The sequence below is a fragment of the Coffea eugenioides genome, chromosome 1 (genome assembly GCF_003713205.1).
Source record: "Coffea eugenioides isolate CCC68of chromosome 1, Ceug_1.0, whole genome shotgun sequence".
NCBI classification, from domain to species: Eukaryota; Viridiplantae; Streptophyta; class Magnoliopsida; order Gentianales; family Rubiaceae; genus Coffea; species Coffea eugenioides.
This window is the reverse complement of record NC_040035.1, coordinates 35,093,763-35,102,978: the sequence shown is the minus strand read 5'-3', so window position 1 is coordinate 35,102,978 and position 9,216 is coordinate 35,093,763. Positions and strand designations below refer to the sequence as shown.

Genomic DNA, 9,216 nt, shown 5'->3' with positions numbered 1-9,216 from the left:
CAACAACGAGTTCATCCAATAGCCATTCAGCAGGCTCCAAGTAGTACTAGTACAAGTCAAGCTAGGGAAAAGGCCGGAAATGAAGGTTTAGCTCAAACCAGAAAAACAGTTTTGGACGTCACTTTGCGGTAATGGCACAACTTGCACTACGATTATCGGATTAGGGTGTAAGACCCACCACTTCGAAGCTAAGAACCAGGGGAAGTGCTGTCCAAACTTTGAAGGAACTTGTTTGCATGATTTAAGACTTGGATTTGAGCAAGGCAATGATATTTAATGGATGATTTCTGAGCCATGGAGGTGAGTGACCTCAAACTACTTCTAAAGTTATTTATGATCCGTTTCTTACATTATTTACTTTTGAACTGTTTCCAAAGTTACTTTTGAAATGTTTTCTTGCATATCATGCGTGCTGGCATGTGAGTGTGCCTTGTTTGCTATATTTCTTGACTTCATGACTTGTATTTTGGTTGATAACGTGTTAAGCGCTTATAATGATTTCCAAAACGAGTTTTCGAGGCGAGTGTGTACTTTATCGCACTCGACCTCGATAAATGTGAAATTTTCGATTGAAATGTTACTTGCGCATGAATGTAAGCCTTTTGGGCTGAACTGGCCATTGCCCCTTGTTACCGGTCGTCTTGAGCCAGAAGCGGACTCGGTCAGGCGATTAGGAACTTGGGTGAACGTTTGGTATACTCGAGTATTACCTATGTAGGTTGGTGGAGCCTGGCCAAAAGCCAGGGACGGGGTGAATGAAATGAAATGAATGACCAAATGAGCGAGGAAATGTCAGGAGAATGAATGTATCCTTTCATGAATGTTACTATCGCTTTCCATTGTAAATGTTTCTTGAATTATTGATAATCCATATTTACTGTTTTGCAAATGATGTAGTTGTTTCCAGATTTACCATTTAATTTATGACATCATTGCTATACGACATCATTGAAATGAACTATTGTGAAACCGATTTGATTAATGATTTCTGGGTTACTCGCTGAGCTTCTAGCTCACCCCAAAAATATTTTATTCCCCTCCACAGGGCTCAAGGCGAAGGAAGGACTTGTTGTGCTTATTCACGTGATTGGATGGCTTAGTTGGAATTGTTATGTTTTGAACAATTTGGATTTGGAATCCTTTTATGTATAGTTGAGAATTGTTTCCGCTTCGCTTATGACATGTAATTTTTGGAGAATTTGATGTATATTGGAGATTTATATTGTAATATTTGAGGTTTATTCTTGTAATTCATTGAGGATTGTAGTGAACGACTGAGTCCCGGCGAGAGCCGGGCAGGCGGCCCGCCGAACCCTCTGGTTCGCCTTAGGGGGAGGTGGGGTCGTCACAACTATGGTCTTGATTCTTCAATTCTTTGGATGGATGGAACTATTGGGAAATTGTTCTCTTAATAAACATGTTTGGTCTTGATTCTTTTAGAAAAGAAAGGAAAATCCTTAAAAGGCGAAGGCAAGCTCTTCAAGTGTCGAACCTTGAACATGCATGTTACCTTTTTTGCTTTTGGGTGATGACAGTAGATAACATTTCCATGTGGAGCATGACCGAGTCTAGAGAGTGGATTGGATGACTGTGTTCATTGATTGATTTTCCATTTTCCAAATTATTGCATTAGTTGATCTTCCAACTTGGTTAAGGTAGTGGTTGATGACGAATGGGTTGAGGCTTTCCAAAAAGGATTTGCAAAAGTGGATTCATAATATGTCAATTGCCTAACCATGTTCTAACTGTTATCCCTCTTGTAAAAAGCAAAGATTTTTCAACTTTTTTTTGAGAAGAACTAATGGTGAAGAAAAGTAAACATGAGCAATGACTTTGTTTTAACTCCTCTTTCATCACAAATCCTTAATTAACACGGCTTTTAGCATAAAACTTGGCTGCTACTACTTTTCCTTTTACCTTGCCACACAAAATAAGCAAGAAATTGACAAATACCTTCTACGTGCGCTCATAAGTATTATTTGGCTTGTATTCTCCCAAGATATAGGTACCTATCAAACTATAATGCGACACAAGAAAAATAAGAAGTGAATAACAAAAGAAATGTGAAAATAAAAGCCATAAAATCAAACTAGTATAGCTTACCTCTGTACATAAGCTCTTTTTTCTGTTCAAATTGCTCGACAGGAGTGTGCATCGAAATTAAATTCAGTAATTTGGAACTTTGAATTTGGAATTTTTGAAAATTTGGACATTGGAAAATTCGATCGATTTCAAATTTGATTTCACAAATTCTAAATTCAAATTCGTTCCGAATTCAATTTGAAAGTTGGTAACAACCGATTTCACCTAATTCGGTAATTATATGTAAGTTTTGCTAAACTAAATGCCAATTTTTGTATAATATAAGTTATAGTTATAACATAATATACAACTAACTTAATAAGACTTAATGTATTGTTTTATAATATAATTATTAGTTAGATGTATTATTATATAATATAAATTTTTATATTACATATATCTTTATAATATATAATAAGAAGGCGCTTTGGGTTCCTATTCATTGCAATTTCATCTGCTCACTTCAGGGGCATTTTTGTCCTTTTAGCTTTTCATCTGCTCACTTCATCTGCTTATTGCAAGTCTTAGCCTCTTAGTGGAACATTGGGTGTTTGCAGCATTAACAAGAAGCATTAATGAGACGTGATGTTCATTTTTTGGAGCCAGCTCATTTTGCGTTGTTTAATTACATTTTGCTCCTTCAAAATACTCATTGAATGGACTATATATTTTCAACTTATGTCTAACATAGTCATTTTACAATAGCTTTTTACTTTTGCTGTCAGACTTTAGAAAATTGAGCCTTCTCTTCTCCTGTTCTGTTGGTTTTGCTCGCTTTCCAGCTTATTGTTCTTCTCAGCTTCTTCTCGCTCTCTCTGTCTGTGGTTCCTGCCGAGAAGAAAAATGGCGTTTGGAGCCAGGAACGAGCAGGAAGTCAGAGGGATCATGAAGCCTCGCATCGACAAAAGAGACTACCGAAGAATCGTTCTTCACAACGCTCTCGAGGTCCTCCTCATCAGCTATCCAGAAACTGATAAGGTACTAAATTTCAATCCATCCGGTTTCTTCTTTTTCACCCTGCTTAATTTCTTTTGTTGATTTAGTATTTAATGAATGTTGGAGTAGGTTCTTTTAGTGATCCAGAAGGTCTTGAAGGCCTCGCGCATTTTCTTGGTATGATATTTTGATTTATTTTCTACTTAAACAAAATTTTGGCTTTTCTTTGTTTCTTCATTCAGCTTTATCATTTTCCTTAAATAATTTTGGGTTTCTTCATTCTCTAGGTCTATGCAGCTGCTACTGTCTTTCTTGTACCATTTTTGGAGAGGAAAGGAAATTTCCTGAGGTGAACTTCAATTTCATTATTTTTGGGTTGTTTTCTTGCGTTGCTTAGGTAATTTCTTTTAACCATGTAATGCATCAAAATTCATAAAAACTCAATAATTTTACAGAAATTTGAGGAAAGTTTCATGGTTTTAAGTATCTTTTACCTTGTTTTGCTTTCAATCTATATGTATGGTAAATCACCCTTGCCGGAAGTCATAAAAGATTTCCTGTTTTGCTTTAAAATATTTGGCTATGGGCTCAACATCAATTTTACACTACAAGCTTCTACTTTATCCCGGTGGCTTCCTTAATGCTTTATACAACTCCACTTTTCTCGCCGTTATTTTTGGGCTTGCAAATTTTGTCTGCCGCTCTGATTGTAGTGTAATTTTTCCCTCATTTCTTGGCGGATTCTAATGCCTAATGTATTGGGTCCCCCTTTTTTCAAAAATTTTGATTTTGTTATTGGTTTCTTTTTTGGACAAAAAAACTTCATTTATTTCAACGGACTTAAATTGATTTATCCCTTTTTTTTTATTTTTTCCCTGAATAAGAGAATTTTTTTCCCTTCCTTAAATTCTTAAATTTATATGCTGATAGGAAAATTAACATATTTAGATTATCTACTAATTGCGTTCTTTTGTTTATTTGATTCTATGAAGAGATTGTTTTCCTCAACAAGAAGGTGCTGGTTGAAGGTTAGGAAGTTAGAATAGAAACTTCCACGGGGTTGATACATTTGCTTGTGAAAGTTAAAAATAACATATTGAATAGTTGTGCCTTATAATTTTCTTTGCCTTTTCTACTCTCGAATTATGATTTGGACTGGGGTAATTTCTTTTCTGGCCCTGTTATTTCTTTTTTCTTTTTTCCAGTTCTCTTAGCTCTTCAAAGAGCCTATTACTTTGGTTATTATTATAGCATGGTTAGGTTGGACATTTTGTTTCTTCAATTTATTGGGTAGATTTTACAAACTTACTTTTCTTCTTTGCATCTTAATCTTCATAACATCTCATTAATGTTTTAAAAACTAGAAGATCAAATTTTTAGCAAATGCTTTTACATTTTGAGCATTATCATTTAATTACGTGGCCTTTGTTCTAGAAGCGTTTGTGAGCAAGTTGGGTAAAGCAGAGTTGACAACTGAACTATGTGGTTCATTGCCTACAATAGTAGTCGATTCTGCCCGTAGTAATTGTAAGATAAAACAGCCAAGTTTAGTCTGATCATAATCGTTTATTTATACTTTTTTGGTTTTTTTTTTTTAATATTATTGACAATATCTTACTTGTGCTTTTATTTCCTTTGTATGTGAATTTGCCAAATGAGATTTTGAAAACCCTTTTTTCTATGGTTAGTCATTATTGGTGAAGTCATTTTGTTTAGTGTATGTGGTGTATGGTTCTTGGTATCTCAACGTTATAGTATTTAAATGTGAAAATAGTTTGAAAAAATGGAAGGAATATCTACTGAAAGGAGAAAAAAAATTTAACTTTTCAGGTTGTGAATTTTTTTGATTTATTTCCCTGTCATTTTTCCAATTTTACACTAGATTGGACCTTCAAGTTTCTGCTTCCTTTTCATTTCTTAAATTTTTGCTTACTTCTTTAGTTTTTCTGCTCCTCATAATCTTAGATTGCCGCCTTTTTGATAGATTGAGGAAAATCACAAGGTAATACTAAAAGGAGGAGAAAAAGATTTAGCTTTTCAGGTTATCGTCTTTTCGTTTTATTTTGCGGTCATGTTTCTAGATTACCTTAACTTTGAATTTCAAATTTCTGATTTATGTGCTATTTGTGGTTTTGACGAAGTTTTGGTGCATGTTGAAATTGTTAATTTTACCAATTTCTGAATCATATATGAAGCTGGGAGGTTCAGTTTGAATTATTCTTGGGGAGGATATCTTTTCTCATAATGGTTATGCATTATACTCATTAACAATGCATTGTACTCAAAAAGACTTCTTTTTTGGTCTCTTTGTTTTTCTTTTTTGTAAAAAGGGCTTGATGTTGTAATCATGCTGTTGATTTTGCAAAAAAAAAAAAGGTTTAGAATTTTCCTTATTGGTATTTTGGATGTGGAGGAAGCAGAGGAATAGGATGTGCAAGAGTAAATAAACAGAACCCAGTGAGTTTGGGAGAACGAAGTAGCTTGCTCCAAGCCTGTACATCTACTTTTGAGAAGGTACACACTGTTGACCTTGGTCGATCAATCCTTGGTTTTGATGATTAACAAACTAAAATGTAGATTTGGGCTAATGTTTTTATGTGAGCAATTTGTTAGAACAGATTCTTGTGGCACAAAAGAAGAAGCAAAAACAGGGTACTCATGTGGGACGTCCGAAAGGAAGCTATCGGACGTTCGAAAGGATGAAGAACATCAAGAAGGAAACTCTGTCGGACGCTCGTGAGGAAGCATCGGACGTCCGGAAGGATCGGACGCACGCATCGGACGCACATCGATCGCATCGGACGTCCGAGAAATTTCGCAAAGATTTGATGACTCTCTGACGACGTTCGGACGCATGGTTCGGACGTCCGACAGGTGGTTTGGACGCAGGGTTCGGACGTTCGACAGGTGGTTCGGACGTCCGACAGGCCAACGGCTAGTTTTGACAGCATTTAATATTTGACCGTTGGAGAGCCTTTTGGAGCCATTTCTCACCTTCTATAAACACCCCAAAGCACAAGAAGACACGAGACTTTTGCCAACACAAAATACAAGCTTACAAGTGAGATTTTTGAGTAGAAAGATTCTTTGTTGGTTGTATAAGGGGTTGGAGAAGTTGGGTTGTGAGGTTGCTCAAGTGAAGGTTATTCTCTAGGAGGAGTAAAACCTTGGTGAAGGTGAACCTATCACTTGAAGTGGTAAAACCTTGGTGAAGGTTGCCTCATTTGTATAAAATAGTTCTTAATTGGGTGAGTGATCTTTCAAGTGTAGGTTGTTGAGGGTTAACTAGAATTGTTGTAAAACTCCTTGGCTCAACCAAAGTGTGTTTGGGGTGAGGAAGGAGTGAGCCTTCACTTGTACATCTTGGTTAGCATCGCCATCAATTGAAGAGGCTATTGGTTTGATATTTGGTTTGCATTTCTTATCCTTTCTCTTTAATTAAGTTTTCTTTATTGTGCTTAAATTTGATATATCTTTGTGCATCATTGTGAATTTGTTTGTACTCATTGGGTTGCACCGGGCACTTACAATTGGTATCAGAGCTTGGTCTCTTTTGATCAAGCTTAACCGCTTAGAGTAAAGATCATGGCAACCATAAAAGTTTCTTTTTTAGAAGGGCAATCTATTGATAGACCACCTATGTTTAATGGTTCTCATTTTAGCATGTGGAAACAAAGAATGATGATTTTCTTACAATCCGTTTATATTGAATTATGGTATGTGGTAGAAGATGGTCCTTATGAAGCCAGAATAATTGACTCTACCACTAATTTGAGTAGATTAAAGACTAGACAAGAATTGAATGAAAAAGACAAGAGATACCTTTCTTTGAATGCCAAGGCCATGTGTATATTGTACAATGCATTAGATGTAAATGAATCTAGTAGGATTAAAGGTTGTAAATCAGCTAAAGATATTTGGGATAAATTGTGTGTATTTCATGAAGGTAACCAAGATATTAAAGAACAAAAGAAATCTTTGCTTGTTTCTCAATATGAATTTTTCAAAATGCATCCTCTTGAAAATGTTGATGAGATGTGTAGTAGATTTTGTGACATTATTGAAGATCTTAAATTGCTTGGAAAAGAATATTCTTTGGGTGAGAAAAATAGAAAGATTTTGAATGCCTTGCCAAAAGAATGGGAAAACAAAATAAATGCTATAGAAGAGGCAAAGGATTTAAATTCTATGTCCATTGAATCTCTTGTGGATACCCTAACCTCTTATGAATTAAAGCTGAAATTCAAAGTGCAAGAGGAAGAAAATGCAAGAATGTATAAGAGAGGCATAGCTTTTAAAGCATCTCAAGTGGGGGATAACCCATCCTTCATGGGTAATGAAATCATGGAAGTGGACAATGATATAACTCCTCACATCAAAAGTTTCAAGAAGATCTTCAACAAGAGATGTTCAAGAGGAGATTGTAAAATTACATGGGATGAATGCAATTCAAAAAGAGAAAAAGAAGAGTTGGCCCAAATGGCACTAATGGCCGTTGGAGAAGATGAGGTAAGTTCTTATCACTCTTCTTGTGATGAAGATAATGAAGATGATGATGTGAAAATTCTTATGATTAAAATGCATAAAAGTTTGAGAAAATCTTATGCTAAAAATAAAGATTTGAAAAAAAAAATAAATGATTTGTTGGAAGAAAACTCCAAACTTTTTCAAGAAAACAAATGTTTGAGAATGGAAAATGATGATTTAAAAAATCAAAAAAGTGTTTTTGATTGCAAAAATAATTTGAAAAGGAAGTTGGAAGAGAAAACAAAGTTTTATGAAAAAATGTTGGAGGAACAAAATGTGTTAAAGAAAAGAATTAATGACTTGAACGAGTTTCTCCAAAATGAAAAACAAACGTTTTCTCAAACAAAAGAAAGCAAATCTTTTCAAGGTACAAATAAGTTTGCTATGATAAGAAGTAAGAAAATTAGTTGCATTAAATCCACCTATGTGCAAAATACTTCTATCATGTGTCACTTTTGTTGCCAATTTGGACATATGCAAAATGATTGCTATGTAAAGAAAAATATGAGAAAAGGTATGAAATCCATGTGGATTGCTAGATCATGTTGTACTAACTCCTAAGAACCCTATAAAAAATTACAATTGGTATCATGAAAGTTTTGTCATTCTATATGGTCTTGATTTGGAAAATAAAGGGGGAGTTTGCTTTTTGATTGATGTCAAAAGGGGGAGTAGGATTTATTAAAATTTCTTTGTATGTTGGCATTTTCTAAGGGGGAGTTTTATTTGAACTTATTTGATCAAAGAAATCTTCATTTTGTTTGTCATCATCAAAAAGGGGGAGATTGTTGACCTTGGTCGATCAATCCTTGGTTTTGATGATTAACAAACCAAAATGTAGATTTGGGCTAATGTTTTTATGTGAGCAATTTGTTAGAACAGATTCTTGTGGCACAAAAGAAGAAGCAAAAACAGGGTACTCATGTGGGACGTCCGAAAGGAAGCTATCGGACGTTCGAAAGGATGAAGAACATCAAGAAGGAAACTCTGTCGGACGCTCGTGAGGAAGCATCGGACGTCCGGAAGGATCGGACGCACGCATCGGACGCACATCGATCGCATCGGACGTCCGAGAAATTTCGTAAAGATTTAATGACTCTCTGACGACGTTCGGACGCATGGTTCGGACGTCCGACAGGTGGTTTGGACGCAGGGTTCGGACGTTCGACAGGTGGTTCGGACGTCCGACAGGCCAACGGCTAGTTTTGACAGCATTTAATATTTGACCGTTGGAGAGCCTTTTGGAGCCATTTCTCACCTTCTATAAACACCCCAAAGCACAAGAAGACACGAGACTTTTGCCAACACAAAATACAAGCTTACAAGTGAGATTTTTGAGTAGAAAGATTCTTTGTTGGTTGTATAAGGGGTTGGAGAAGTTGGGTTGTGAGGTTGCTCAAGTGAAGGTTATTCTCTAGGAGGAGTAAAACCTTGGTGAAGGTGAACCTATCACTTGAAGTGGTAAAACCTTGGTGAAGGTTGCCTCATTTGTATAAAATAGTTCTTAATTGGGTGAGTGATCTTTCAAGTGTAGGTTGTTGAGGGTTAATTATAATAGTTGTAAAACTCCTTGGCTCAACCAAAGAGTGTTTGGGGTGAGGAAGAAGTGAGCCTTCACTTGTACATCTTGGTTAGCATCGCCATCTATTGAAGAGGCTATTGTCTTGATAT

General features: G+C 35.8%; 1 long non-coding RNA gene across 4 annotated transcripts; it reads left to right on the top strand.

The window, feature by feature from the left end:
* The first annotated feature begins 2,980 nt into the window (after nt 1–2,980).
* LOC113749670 lies at nt 2,981–5,526 on the top strand. Of its 4 annotated transcripts, none has more exons than XR_003464566.1 (4): nt 2,981–3,060; nt 3,148–3,195; nt 3,306–3,367; nt 5,439–5,526. It is a non-coding gene; the product is annotated as an uncharacterized LOC113749670 (long non-coding RNA). The 4 variants fall into 4 exon arrangements; XR_003464567.1 differs by lacking the exon at nt 5,439–5,526 and adding an exon at nt 5,003–5,026; XR_003464564.1 differs by lacking the exon at nt 5,439–5,526 and adding an exon at nt 4,011–4,181.
* Nucleotides 5,527–9,216: the final 3,690 nt, after the last annotated feature.